The sequence below is a fragment of the Adiantum capillus-veneris genome, chromosome 17 (assembly GCF_014529385.1).
Source record: "Adiantum capillus-veneris isolate H3 chromosome 17, ASM1452938v2, whole genome shotgun sequence".
Taxonomy (NCBI): Eukaryota; Viridiplantae; Streptophyta; class Polypodiopsida; order Polypodiales; family Pteridaceae; genus Adiantum; species Adiantum capillus-veneris.
The window spans coordinates 127,413,047-127,428,816 of NC_140947.1; the positions used below are offsets into that span (position 1 = coordinate 127,413,047).

A 15,770-nucleotide genomic window follows, 5' to 3' on the forward strand; every position below is an offset into this window, starting at 1 on the left:
CCCTGAGAAAGTATTGCAATGGATTTCATTTTTGATCTCCCGAGAACAGAGAGTGGTCACGATGGTATCTGGACTGTTATTGACAGATTTAGCAAGCATGCTCATTTCATTCCAGTGAAGAAAACAGTCAAGTCAGATCACTTAGCGAGACTGTTTGTGGTCGAGATTATCAGATTACATGGCATGCCTGAGACGATTGTCTCCGACAGGGGCCTCAGATTTACGAGTTTGTTTTGGAAGGAAATTTGGGAGAACATTGGCACGCGGTTGCAGTTCTCGTCATCTTTCCACCCGCAGACTGACAGGCAATCTGAGATTGCCAATTCAATGGTTTTAGATTTATTGAAGTATTATATCTCGGATCAGAAGACTCAATGGGGAAAGTATCTAACTTTTGGTGGAATTTTCCTACAATAACACGATACACTCTTCGAAGGGGAAGGCGCCATTTGAGATTGTTGAAGGTGCTGTGAAGGTTGCACCCTTCCTAAGCTTAGGAAAGTGCACGTGGCTCTTTTAGTGAGCAAAACATTTTGCCAAATTCACCTTTTTTAAAAGAAATTACTTGTGAGAGTGCACACTTTGATTTCAATTGGAAAAATACTTTCTTATTTCAAGCTTTTTTTGTGCATCTAGTTAGAAGAGTGCACACTCCTCTTTTATTCCAACTTTTTAAAAAACATTTACTTAAGTGGTTTCAATGGAAAAAGCATTTTCTAATTTAAAGATTTTTTCCATACCTGTACTTAAAAGAGTGCACGTTGCTCTTTTAATGGACGAAAAAAAATGGATTTTTGAAGTTGTGTGATTTTGTTTTCACATTATGATTTGCAAATGTGCACTCTATTAATTTTTTTTACGAATGATTTTTACTTTCTTTAGATAAAATGGAAATTCCTTTATGAAGCTCAAGAACGATAAAGAGGGAGAAGCAACCCAAAGAAATGTTTGTGAGTAAATCACCAATGGAATTTTAGTAATCGTCTTCGTCTTTCATCGTTGTTTTGTTTCATATCATGGAGTTGGATATAATCTATGCACTAGCAAGACTTTCCACATGTCCTCAGCCAAAGGTTCAATGGTGTCATCCAATGTGTTTGATCAAGAGAGAGACACAAAAAGTCTTCCATCCAGTTTTTTGAGTTTTGTGCTTCATCAAAAGACAGGTTTCTCAACATCACATAGGCTAGAAACAGCCAAAGCATAACAATTTGATGCATACGATGCATGTCAAGAACCTGAACGAGTACGAGTAGACAGGTGAATCCAATTTATTGTCACACAAAGTACGTACCAACCATTTTGGCATACCTCTAGCTTGCACATTCTCAGCCTTTTCCACATCAAGTACATCTGTATCCGTTATAGACTGATCTCTAACATTTTCAGGAACCCCCATAGGCTATACATTTGCCTCATTTGAATTTACATCCGAATTTCTACCAGTAAAAAAAGGAAACAAACTATCATAAATGTCATGTGAGGTTACATTACTATCTCTAGTACATGAGAGCAAGGGTTGAACATACACTTTGTTTGCGGATGGTACAATCTGTAACCTTTGCTTTCAGTACTATAACCAACAAAAATGCATCTGATAGACTTATTTTTTTGCGCTGCGTTTGTGACACCAAAGCATAAACCAAACAACCAAAAATGTGCATGTGATCAGTAGATGGCTTTCTATCATGCAATGCTTCATATGGAGTTTTCGACCGCAAAGCTTTCGTAGGACACCTGTTAAGTACATAAGTAGCACACAAATGTGGCAAAGCTTGACTCTTGACCATACATCGTGCCATCTTCATAAGCAACATATTTTTCCTTTCAACAACACCATTTTGCTAAGGGGTATACAATACTGTACATTGGTGTTTTATCTCAAGACTAGCCAAAAACGCATTAAACTCATGAAGACATATACTCCCTCCCTCGATCGGAACGGAGGGTGCTCATAGTACATATTTGGTCATTTTCAGTTATAGCCAAAAATTGCTTGAAGCATATAAACACTTTGAACTTAGACCCATGCATGCCTTGTACTAGGATTTGTTTGGGTCTTCTTGGGCTCTTTAAATTGGACGCTTAGTAAAGTGCTTAAAATGCTAATGAAGGTTTGACGAAGCTAATGGTCTAAGCCTAAAAATATATATTTTCATTTCTTCAAAAAAGAAAATAGGTCTCAATCATACCTAGTCACCAGATCGTCTCAGCTATTTAGAGCCTACTATAGCCCACATCCCTCCAGGTACTTTTGGGTGTTAGTGCAACCCCACATAACCCCCCCCCCCCCCCCCCCCCCCCAAACGTTTGATTTGAAAATTCTCGTCACTTTTCTATCGCTACAGATATAAAGCTCCTCTATCTCCCTCACTCTCTCCACCCTCTCTCTCTCTCTCTCTCTCTCTCTCTCTCATGTAATAGCTCACCATAGCTCTTTCTCTCTCTATTGTACATTGGTGCAGACTTGCACATCCTTGCAGGCTCCATGTCCATCTCCATTGGCATCTCCACCTCCACCTCCACTTACATCTGCACCTCCATCTCCATCTCCATTTCCATCTTCATTTTCATCTCCATCTCTAACTACACATGCACCTCCATTTCCATCTTCATCTCCATCTTCATCTCTAGCTAAAATGGCTATGTGAGGCATCACCAACAAGCCTTCGAAGTTCAGATTACATGTCAATTTGGACCTTTGCAAAGCAATCAAGACAATGGTCTATTCCAATGGACATGCTATGATTGCAAGGGAGTAAATCCATTGATCTTTGGATGGATGGTGTGATTTGCCCCCTTGATCCTTGGACAGGTGCATCTCCACCATTCCGCAACATCACGTAGCTCTTGCACCTCTTGGGTGATGGCTACCACAGATTGTTAGGCTATTGTCAGAGGCTTTACACTTCGTACTTGCAAGAACTCCCGACACGTAATCAAATTGAAACAAACTAGACATGCTACAAGTCGCAAGATTAGCTAAAAAGGAATAATTTTGAGAATCAACCTTGACGACAAAGGAGCAAGTAATGGAAGCAACTTGCAGAGCAAAAGGTGAAGCCTGACAATGATAAATAAAGCATCAATCGTGTTGTAGAAAATTACATGAGTCTTCGACATTCAAATCAAAATCTCAGACGGTGTGTTGACCACTTTACTCACATTCTTATGGGATTCAAAAAGCAACAATAGAAGCGAAGGCTATGGGCTCCTTGCTAAACTTGGAGGTGCTCATAAGAGACGCGTGCACCAAACAAGGTAGTTGTTGGTTGTAAAAATTAATTTGTTAGTAGAATTTAGTAATTAACTCCTTGTCTATTTTCTTTTTGCAGAGAATGTGTGGAAGCAATTCTAGGTTACAATAGTAACGAGGAGTTGGTGAAGGCGTCCATACTTTGGCACGTGGTTGATGAGAAAGAAACTCTAAATATGATATTTGATCCCGCACATGCTACATTGCGACAATCCTTTCAGAAACTACTGCTCAAGGACTTTCAAAATATTATCCCCCCTCTCTTGCGACATTCTTATAGTGTGCAACTTAGCCGGTATCAGTGGATAAGGGGTACAAAGCATTTTATACATGCATCACAAGGTGTCTACACAACAAGGGAATGGCTCGATCAATGTTACCAAGCCCATAGAGTATGGCTATGGCAATAAAAACCGCGAACAACAACGTTTCAACCCTGCTAGGTGGGTACAAGTGGGTGATGGCAACATGCCAATGTCCTCAAAGAGTTTTGTTTACAATAGCACCAACTATGTTTACGTTGAAGTAGAAGTGCTACAACGAGCTATGATACGATATTACAATATCACAATAGAGGAGACAATTGGAAAAGCCATATTTGTGTTAAAATTAGACGAATGTTAGTTTGTCAAACACTAGAAGGTGGAGCGTACAAGCCTCACACTCATGAGTAGGGCACTAGTGGGAAAGGGGTTAGAATGTGAAGAGGAGGCCGAGGCGCTTGGCAGGAAGCGGCAAAGGCAAGATTTTTATGGGGTGCAATTAGAGAAGAATATATGGTGGAAAGCGGCATGGACACTCCCACACGAGGACCATGAGAATTTGAGGTGGTATTTCAACCGTGCAGATATTCTAGAGGCAATAGATCAACAATGCAATGGAAACTTGTCAATGTCCCTGACATTGGAGACTCTAAAATAGAGTGGCACCTTGGTGGTGACTTGAAGACCCTAATATGCATGTTGGACACTAAGGGCGGTGCAAATACTTTATTTCCATGCATTTTCTTTTGCCATGCAAAGATGCCTAGGGATGCATTGGGGAAGGGATAGGGGTCAAAAAAGAAAAATTCCGTAAGCACGCATGTGCTAGGAGCGTGCATAAGAAGCAAAAGGCTAGTGGGGGGCACATGTGGTTCAATAACATCATGACTTGCAACCAAAGGAAGCCACCATCTCATGCAAAGGAGGATCCAAATTGGCATCCAATTCTTTCAATTCCCCTTAATCGAGTACATGTGTGTTCCTTGCATTTGAGACTTTGAATTTTGGACAAGTTGCTAATGCTCCACATAAATTATGCATGGAACATGGAGCTAGAGTCACTCAGAGAGGAGTGCATTCAAGTCCTTGAAATGACCTTGTCATCAGTGGGGCTTCACTCCGTTGCAGTAACCCTCTCAAGGGACTGCAAGAATCCAACAACCACATGAGATAACCCTAATAAGATATGTATGGGTGGTGCAAAATATATGTATGGGTGATTTCAAACTATGGTGAGGCTCAAAGCCATACTCCTTTTCAGATATGGAAGCAGGTGTGTGACATAACTGTTGATGAGTGTGCAGCGTGGAATGGATGCAAGGGCTGAGAGAGAGAGAGAGAGAGAGAGAGAGAGAGAGAGAGAGAGTTTTGGTGGAGCTTCTTCTCACACTATATGTGAGCTCCTTATTGTTCTATATTATCAATAAGAAAGAATGTGATTAGGGTTAGTGGAGCGATTAGCTTGTGATGGTATTGCCCTAATGACCTTTATCCCAACAACCTCCCACTGAAGGACAATGCACCAATAAGCGGAGAAAGGGGCAAGTAGAGTATGATGGCTCTACCCAATACCCATCAAGTCACGACAATATGAAAAACGCTTAGGAGGTAAACACTTTGTGAAAAGGTCAATAGGGTTGTCATGTGTGTGTACCTTGACAAGCTCAATGCACTTGTCCTCAAGCATCTCTCGAATGAAATGATACTTGATCTCAATGTGCTTTGTCTTTGCATGAAACACAGGATTTTGTGCTAGTTGACTGTCACAATGCAACATCGGAATCTCAACATTAACACCCAAATCTCCCACTAGACTAGATGCATAAGGAACTTTAGCCATTTCAGCCTTTTCCTCCTCTGATTTAGGACAACAATTTGTCTAAGTTTTACATATGGAGTTAATAAGCTATTGGATACCTTCCCCCTCTCCATATTAAAACATTGAAGTACCTTGGAAATGTACTTAGTCTGAGATAAGTAAAGGACTTTCTTACTCCTATCTCTGACAATCCGCATACCAAGAAAGTGATTGGCTTCTCCTAAATCTTTCATATCAAAGTTCTTATGCAACTTTGATTTCAATGCATCTATCTCACTGGTACTTTTCCCGACGATAAGAATGTCGTCTACACACAAGATCAATATTAAAAGACTACCATCAATAGCCTTTTTAGTGTAGAGGCAATGATCTTCATCACTCCTTCTGAAACCTTGAGACTGCATAGAAGCATCAAACTTATTGTACCATTGACGGGATCCTTGTTTTGTCCCATAGAGAGCCTTTTTAAGTTTGCAAACCATCTTTTTCTTGCCTTCAATAACAAACCCTTGTGGTTGCTGCATATAAACGTTTCATGAAGATCTGAATGCCGTTTTGACATCCATTTGAACAAGTTCCATATCCTCATTGGCTACCAATGCAAGCACTAAGCGAAGAGTAGTCATCTTCACAATTGGTGAAAGATTTCATCATTTTGTTGCTTAAAACCCTTGGCAACCGATCTAGCCTTGTACTTTGGTTGATCATCAATGGAAGCAATCTTCATTTTGTAGACCCATTTGCAAGGAAGAACGTTCATGCCCTCTTTCAAAGGTACCAAGTCCCAAGTGTCATTATTCTTCAAAGAATTCATCTGCGATTGCATAGCCAATTGACTTAAGCTTCTCATCAACATACATAACTTTATCATAGCATGAAGGCTCACCACAATCTGTCAACATGACATAGTCAAGAGATGGAACAAAACGTTTAGGAGGACAAGAAAACCGAGTAATCTCTCTAAATCAGGCACATTAGGTTGTTCCACTCTATCTTCTAACACATGAGGGTTTTCCAATGTGGTGGTTGCTGTGTAGGTATATTACGTACTCTGTTATGCACTATCCCATCCTCTTGAATCACCACATGCCGAACTTCAACAGTAGGTATAGGTTTCTTATGCATCTTTTGCTCATTGAAGTAGACATCATTACTTCAAACAATCTTTTTGGCATCGGGATCCCAAAGGCGATATCCCATTTCACCAGACTCACCATAACCTAAGAATATACATTTCCTTGACTTAGGATCAAGCTTGCTACGCATATGCTTAGGAACATGGCAAAATGCTTCACAACCAAAAACTCAAAGATTTTCATAAGAATTAACCTTCTTAGACCAAAGAATCTCCGGAACTTGCTCATCTAGCACACAATTAGGTGACCCATTGATGAGATGAACTACAGTAGCAACTACTTCTGCCAATCTACCCTTCGGGTAGATTGACATTAGACAACATAGATCTGACTTTCTCTAGTATTGTTCTATTCATCCTCTTTGCAACACCATTTTGTGGAGGATTGTAAGGAGTAGTCAACTCACATTTGATTCCTTTTGAATCACAAAAGTCTTGAAAAGACTTTGAAACATACTCCCCACCATTGCCAGCGCTTAAGCACTTGACCTTCTTTCCACTTTGGTTCTCAACTAATGAGACAAGTTTTTTAAATGCATGAGGCACTTGATCCTTGTACTTAAGGGTTAAACCCAAACTTTTCAAGAATAGTCATTGATGAATGTGGAAAAATAAGAAGCACCCCCTAATGAGACACTAGGACTTTATGTCATGACGAGAACGAGATTTGCTTCTTGATTTTCATCTATCTACAGATTCTTTTCTTGACTGCGATCTACCATGAACATTAAGAGGAGTAGAACCTTTCCCACTATCATTGTTCTTCCTGTTCATCTCTCCAGTCAACAAAGAAGTAGCAACCTTCTCCATGGTTAGTTCATTCACTATTAGACTGTTACTAAACTACCGTACGAAAAGTATCCCAACTTTCTGGCAAAGTGGTCAACAAAAACATAGCTTTTAAGATATCATTAAGAGAAATATTTTGTAAAATCAATTGGCTAAAAATCTCATTGAACTCGTTCAAGTGATCTGACACCGAACTCCCTTCTTTCATGCGACAATCAACAAGTTTCTTTAGCCAATAGACTTGTGATGCAGCACTAGTTTGATCATAAAGATTGCACAAACGTTGCCATAACGCATACGCACCTCCTTCAACATATTCCACATTGTAGTACACAACCTTAGACAATGATAGCTGAATGGTAGACTTAGTTAACTCATCTAGCTCTTCCCATTCTTCCGCATCCATGTTCTCTGGTTTGACACATTTAAACTTTATGGGTTTAAACTGCTTCTTTTGAACCAAGACATTCATGATTTGCTTCTTCCAATAAGAAAAGTTGTTTTCATCAAACTTTTCAATGTTAAGCAAAGCGCTATTCGAGAAGAAGAAGCCATAATGCCACTAAATGGCAAGAATAATCTTTGACAAAAATTCAGCAGAGTTTCAACTATAAATTGAGTAAAATCTTAACCAACAAACCCAATAGAAGCACAAGAGAATGAATGGCAAGATAAAGAGATGTTCAAGAAATCACAGCGATGAAATTCACAGGAAAATTTTGGCAGAATCTACCTTGTAAGAGGAACAAACTCTCAAATCCCAAATGTCATAAAACACCAGAATAAGCAATATTTGCTAGCATCTCAACAAGAAGAATCAAGAATCAACGCATCTCTCAATGCATACATATCATCAACACATATGTGGAGCACCTATATCCACTATCATACATGCCCTATGGCAAGACCACGGTAAGGGGAGCTCTAGCAACCTAATCTACCTTGCACTAGGTAACTCGGTCCTAGTGTTTGGCTTCAAAAAACCCTCACGCACGGCCCTCACAAAAGGCTAAGCAATGACACGACTATAGTCAAGTCTGAAAAATGACTGTTCCGAATCAAGTCTCAGAAATGGCAAGGACTGCCATATTATCCACAAATGCGTACATAGGCACTATCCACAAGACCGTGCATCAAAGTAATCAACAATGCGCATAAACAAGCACAAAACCGCAAGATGCACTATCAACAATAGATGAGCTCAATAAGAATATTATGAACGTATTTGTTTCATTCAAAAGCCACACATAAATTTTTGTTTTGTATGCTGCAAATCCTTGTGAAAATCAGCCACGCATTGAGAGAACGAAGCATGCAATACGCATCTCGTTTCCAACAACTCTTCATAAGAAAATCCTTTGTAACTTTCCAAACGCCTTGTAGCCGGTCAGTCAATATCTCCCAAACCGTTTAGAGTTCACAGAAACTTCTTTCTGCAAAGTTGTAGATCTAAAAAAAACAATCAAAATTAGCGGGAATGGACCTGAAATGGACGTTTTTTATCGGTCAAAATAGATCTGTAAATTCTGTAGTTGTCTACCTTAGACGTGCAGGCAATCTGCCAAACGTACAACAAAATCAATGTTGAATTTGGAAAAAATTTCAGCTAGAAAGTTGTAGACCACGATGTTTTTGGTAAAGCTCGTGACAATCAAGCTGAAAATCTTCCTTTCACTTAGCCAAAATTATGCTGCAAAACAGTGCTGAAAATTTCACACCTTCACTGCAATCTCCGCCACAATGTCGCCGTGCTCTTCGCAATCGCCATGAGCTCTGATACGAGTTGTTGATGAGTGCGCATCATGGAAGGGATGCAAGGGATGAGAGATTAGGGTTGTGTGTGTGTGTGTGTGTGTGTGAGAGAGAGAGAGAGAGAGAGAGAGAGAGAGAGAGAGAGAGAGAGAGAGAGTTTTGGTGGAGCTTCTTCTCACACTATATGTGAGCTCCTTATTGTTCTATATTATCATAAGAAAGAATGAGATTAGGGTTAGTGGAGCGGTTAGACTGTGATGGTATTGGCCTGATGGCCTTTATCCCCAACAGTAACAACCTCCCTTGGAAATGAGGCAGCACTAGGGCTGAAGAGAGCACATGTGTGTAAAGCATGCGATGAGATGATGAGTCTTTTTGAGCGCCCACAACTTAGTGAAGATGAGTTACAATCATTCAAGGTGTCTATTAATAAATTCACAGAGCTAATGATCGATGCATGGGACGAAACCCATATCATACAGTACATGCATATCTTGTTCGCCCACGGTCCATACTTTCTTGACGATTATGGATCCCTTGCGCTCTAAAGAAATCAAGGGATGGAAAAGTCACAATTAGGAAAAGGCTGCCTATTTTAAGAGCACTCAGCATGGTGGTTGCAAGATCGATAACAACGCGTTTCACGAGATGTTCAATTGGTTCTATCGTGCACTAATCCATAGGAAGAAGCAAAGGGTAGCGGGCAACTTGTCTTTTAGGTGCCATATTATAAAAGTGATGAGTTTCCAAAGAAGGCAAGGATACCATGGTTCAAATGCACACAAAAGAGCATCATTGTGGCAAAGAAATTGACGGAGACTAGGGCGCGCGTGGGTTCTCACGTAGTAAAGTTTGTAATTTCCACTTTCTGGAGCATATTAATGAGAAATTGTAACTTTTTTTAAAGTTGGGTCCTATAAATATCAAAATGAGTTTTTAAAAGTCTTATGTAAGTTTGTGAGTTCTCTCTCTCTCTCTCTCTCATCTCTCATCTCTCTCACATCTCCTCCTCCCTAATCTCCACCTCAAGCCATGGAACCCAACAACCAGGAAACCAACAACGTCCCGAGAAACTTAGCCAACATCACAATTGAGAAGTTCTTTGATTGTCTTGATCCACTCCCACATGCTCAGAGGTCAGCAATACCCAACATTGAGCAACTACAAGAGTTGAACACAGAGGCAAAGCGCTTACAGGCCAAGAGCGAGATTCAAGAGCAAACAAACTTTGATCAAAATCAACAAGATACCCAAAGGTTAAAGGACCAAGAGTTTTATGATGAGGAAGAGAAGTATTTGATTGCAAAGGTAAGGATAGCTTACAAGGCACTCCAAGAGCTATGATACCCACACGACAAGAAAAACTGAGGTCTTAAACACAGAGATCACTAGAAAGTACAAGAGCCTTTCAGAGCAAAGCCCTCACACAGATGCAAAACTACTCACGGATGAGTAGGTTGTCGAGCTGATAGAGAAGGTTTGTCATAGCACCATTCGAGAAGCCTTTTAAAAGTTCTTGCAAGATGAGAGGAGGAGGGAAGAAGAACTATGGAGGGCAAGGGTGGAAGAGGCAAGCCGCCTTTCAAGGGAGAGAGAAGCAACAAAGAAGAGAGAGGAGGAGGAAAGGGCCAAGAAGGCCACCCAAAAGAGTTTCAACCGCCCCCAAAGAGTCCAAAAAGAAGGCCAAACAAACGCTAGCTAAAGCTGTAGGTGAACGTAGTTATGCACCAAAAGCAGAGACGGTGAAGAAGAGGAAGAATCCTCCACAAACTGCAAAGGAGGGCAACTAGAGTGATGAGAGGCACAAGAGTTACTGCAACAATGATGCCCCTTGGGCTCGCACTGCCAAGCCTCCACCACCACCATCTCTCAAGAATTGTTGCTGGAGAATTGACACATGTGCATTGCGTGAAATCGACAAGTATAAGAAGAGTATACAACTTATAATCCCTAAGGCCTCATTTTCACTACTCGTGAAAGAGATTATGGATGAATACTCAAACAATGTGACTAGGGTGCAAGCAGTGACACTAGGTGTTGACGGGAGCAAAGCGCGACACGGACCCCGACAACCTCTAAAACGCCGGGAGCCGATGCACGCCATGAGCCGATCACAGTGAAGCGAACATGGGGCACCACCTAGCTTTGAGTGGCTAGGACGTAGACAACAATGATTTGAAATAACACGGACTCTCCACACACACACACAAACAGAGAGAGAGAGAGAGAGAGAGAGAGAGAGAGAGAGAGAGAGAGAGAGAGAGGTGATGAAAACCCTCGGGGGTGTGAGGGAGAATTATTCTCTTGCAATATTTACAGCAACCTTATTTCCGACGAGGTGGCACATCATGGTGATAGAGAGATAGAGGGAGAGATAGTGAACCTACTTGGTGCGTTCTCTAGAGATGACTCATTGACATGAAACTTGCTAACATGAGTGTGTGTGCATCAACCGTTGGAGTCGAGATGTGGACATAGCTTCCTTTACATAGTACAATTCCCAAAGAAAATCGCTACACTACGTCCCCTCTCTCGTGGTGCAAATGTTGCCAATTCCTCCCACCAAGATACTACCAAGTGCTAACCTCTGATGAACTTGCCCCCCCTCCGATAGTGACCTCTCAGTGCCTTTTTATAGGTGCTGGCTGCTTTAGATTAGGGTAATCAAGCTTGATTAGGGTAATCTAATCAGGGGAGACAAAGCAAGGCGGTGGGCCCTGGGTGGTTGACCCTTGCTTTGTCTTGGAAAATATTATAAAGAAAACGTCTAGGTGGGCCTTTGTGACCATCACCTAGAGAGATGAGAATTTACAAATTTGGGATTTTTTACAAGGTTTGGTTGAAACTGGAAAAAATGATGACAACCTACAGTTTTACTGAAGAGGGCGTCGTGGACGCGGTGCCGGTGAATGGCAGTCTCGCTGGTGCGTCGGTGTACCGCATTTGTCACTTTCGGGGTCGGTCGGGGCATGCCTTCGATGCCTTTGCTCGTTTTGGTGTCGGTGTAGCGCGCTTTGGTTGTCTTTGTCGATGTCGTCGATGTCCTTCGGTTTTTTATATTTTCTTTGGTGTTGTGAGTGTACGCGTGCGTGTGTATGTATGGGTGTATGTATGTGGGGCTATGTGAGTGTGGGATGTTAATTACTGAGCCGAGAGAGAGATGGTGACAGAGCATGAGGTGAGGGTGTGTGTGTGTGTGTGTGTATGTGTGTAGGTGAATGTGTGCGTTTGTATACGTGAGCGTGTGTGTGTGTGTGTGTGTGTGTGGGAACGGAGGTATAAGGGAAATATTAGTTTATATATATATATATATATATATATATATATATATATATATATATATATATATATTAGTGCATGCTTGGCGTGTTCGTTTACACAGAACGAAGGTGGGGGAAGGACGTGAGCGAGCGGGTAGGGGAATGGCAAGGGTTGAGGTGTGTGTGTGTGTGTGTGATAGAGAGAGAGAGAGAGAGAGAGAGAGAGAGAGAGAGAGAGAGAGGGAGGGAGGGAGATGGGGTGAGGTGGTGGGTGTGTGTGTCTGTGTGCGTGTGGATAAGAGAGAGTGAGAGATATTATCTGCGCGCCTTCATGGGCTTAACCGGGAGCGGCTGAGAGAGAGAGAGAGAGAGAGAGGGAGTGAGAGAGAGGGAGGGTGATGGGCCAGCGTTCGGCCGACAGAGAGCGAGGGAAAGGGGGGGGGGGGGATGTTGGCAACGGAGTGGGGTAAGGGTAAGGGTGTGTGGTGAGAGAGAGAGAATATTATTATTTTCCGATCGGATGGGTTGCATGGTATAAGAAACGAGAGGAGGGGAGAGAGTCAATGGGGTGGAAGAGGGAGAGGGAATAGTGGGCCAGGGGAATGAGAAGGTAAGGCTGTGTGTGTGTGGATAAGAGAGAGAGAGAGAGAGAGAGAGAGAGAGAGAGAGAGAGAGCCGAGAATGGAGAGAGGGGAAGAGGGAGGTGTGTAGGGAAAATGAGAGAGAGAGTGGGATATTTCCTTCCATGCCCACGGGGCCTTTGCTCAGAGAGAGAGGAAGAGAGTTGGATCGATGGAGGGAGAGATGGATCACAACGGCCCGCCAGGGGAATAAAACAAGAGGGAGAGAGAGGGAGGGGAGAGTGAAACCGAGGGCGGCCTGCTAGGCTGGGGTATGGACGAGCGAGGGCATGAAGGTGATAAGGCTGCATGAGTGAGGGGGTCATGTGACGAGGCCATGCCAGTAAAATCTAGGGCCGTGAGGTTGACCAGGCATTGCCGAGCCTTCCGACGGTGTCGCTAAGGCTTCGGCAGAGGAAAGATAATTTTTTTTTTCCCTTTGATTTCCGAAAATCGGTTGTCATTAGCCCTCCCCTTTGGCTAGAGGCATTCATGTCTCTAGCCCTGACTCTGATTCTTCTTCGATTGATCTGTAGGAGCCGATATCGAGTTGCCTTCTGAACTAGCCATTCCATTTGGCCATTGGTGAGATTTCTGGGATATTCATGAATCTGCAACAGGTCCGGGTGATAGCCTGTTCCTTGGAATAGTGTCGGTTGATTAAATGGGAAGCCGCATGGCTTCCAGAACTTGGTGCCAGTGTCCTCCTGGATCCCAAGTGAAAAATAGGATCATCGTCTGCAGTGTCCGAACAATAAAATTTGCATGCCAAATAGGACCAAATTTGTAACCACCAATAGCGAGAGGGAAAATGAGCATCTTGGACCCTGCAAAGACAGAACTGAAAATCATGATTCCCAAGAGTGTGCCAAGAATCCACCATATATGGCCACCTTGTTGGTGTGGTGAGCTCCAGTTGTCTTCATAACCTTGCTTACTGCATGACTGGAAAAACCTGCAAGCATATCATGCTTCTCTTGGGTGTGCTCAAACATGTCGGCTGTCTTTTTTGATATTGATAGTAAGCCACCTACCTTGCGGCTAAAATACAAGCGTGATCCACTTACCTCTCTCCAAAGAGAGGATGCAGTATTTGTAAAAAATTGCACCAAATTGGGAATGAGGCCTTCATTCTTGCATCTTATCAGCCTTTTGTCTATCCATGGCTCCTTAACTCTTATCTCCATGCTGATCTTACCTCTACATGTTATAGCGGCTAGCCATAGCCATAGGTCTGATGCATCCCATGCAAACACAATGCTGCGTTGTGGAGGAGTTTGGAACATCCTTAAAAGGTTGGCATCATATTGATCATCAAACTTACTCTGAACACCCTCACATAAATTGGAGGCATTACCCATCTCCAAGTTTATAACACCTTTCAATAGACTAGAGGCATTACCCATCTCTAAGTCTATGACACTACACAATAAAGTCTTGCTTGGCTGCCAAAGCCTCTGGAGCAATATTCAACTCCAAACCTTCAGTCTTGCTTACCTCTTCGTTATGGTCCTCTAGTGAAACTTCCTTGATGCAAGATTCCTTTAGCTCGCTACAATGTCCTCGGTCCATGCTGGTGCACAGGCTTCTGTTTTCAAATCCCTCCCCTTTGCTTGATATGTTGTTCATCTTCTGCAAAGCCTTGCTAGCAGGATGGTCTTCCTCTTCTCTTGTATCTTCCATGCCCTCTGCATTCCTCTTACTCTGGCGAGGCCTGATCAACACTTTACACCTTCTTACCCTTACTGCCCAATGCTGTCGATTGATCGCTTTGGTGCCTATTTCATCCAGGGTTAAAGATGTACTCACATTTGTAACACAATTTTCTTGACTTACCTTCCCCACTGGGGTAGCATCTTTTGATTATTTAACGTCTTGTTCCACTGCTTCAGTCCTTTGAACAAACTTCTCGCTTGATCCTCCTTGTGTTATCTTCATCTTGAACTCTTCTGCAAGACCATTGATACTTGGTGTGCGGGTACCAATTGGTGGTGGGCGTAGGATGAGTGTAAGTGGTGATTGTGGCGGTGGTTGTATCAGTGGCTATAGGAATTGAACTAGTGGGGTTAGCTATGGTTGCACGGCTGGTGGTGGGATTTGAACAGGTGAGATTGGTTACCTGGGTGGCGGTGGTCTCGCCCTTGGCGGAGAGATCTGATTCTGTCTCCCTCCTTTATTCAAATTTTGCCTTCTTGGATGTGGACAGTAGTACATGCCATGGCTGTCTTCCTCATAATTATAGCAGTGGTACTCTTGTTTTTGCCTTCGTTGTCCTCTTCTTGGTTCTGGATTTCTGACAGGTGCATGCCCTTGCTGCACCAGATGCACGGATAAACTCTCGAGTGGGGTAGTGATGCGACTCAGCAGGTCTTGCTGCTCTTCTGATGCCTCTTGTGATTGGGCTCTATGAACGGCTGTTGCAGTCACTGGGATTAGTCCGACTGAGCTTGATTCCTTTGACACGTTAACTCTTGCTTGCATGCATAGCTTCTTGTCTTTAAGGCGGGCTACTTCTAGTGCCAACTCATACGTTGCAGGAAACCTTCCCTTCACCTTCTCCTTAAGCGACGACAAACTGTCCTTCTTTAGGAAATTAGTCGCTCCTTCACCTTCCTCTAGTGAGGCAACCCATCTCTCCCACAAATCCACAAACTTGGACTCGTAGGTGACATACTGTAGCAGACCTCCCTGCTTTAATTCCGTCAGTATAGCTGCCATAGATTCTCTGAGGTTGTGCCTCCACCAAACCTCTTTACAAAGGCAGCACGTAGTACATCCCATGCATTTTTGGTAGCCTGGGACAAAGCATTGTACCAAGACTTGGCCTCTACTTTCATCACTAGAGGAACAATTCAAAGCCGTGAGGCGTCGTCATC

General features: G+C 42.7%; 1 protein-coding gene across 4 annotated transcripts in view; it reads left to right on the forward strand.

The window, feature by feature from the left end:
- The window catches only part of LOC147438048 (uncharacterized), a 93,525-nt gene that overhangs the window by 52,529 nt on the left and 25,226 nt on the right, over positions 1-15,770 (forward strand). The window contains exon 7 of one of the 4 annotated variants that reach the window (XR_015184922.1): positions 883-950. The exons of 1 other annotated variant lie outside the window; for it this stretch is intronic. The gene's annotated coding sequence lies outside the window, so the exon portion shown is untranslated. Of the gene's footprint in view, positions 1-882; positions 1,358-3,335; positions 3,713-15,770 lie in introns of those variants that run through there. 2 more of the 4 variants (XM_086487424.1, XM_086487423.1) reach the window with 2 other exon arrangements.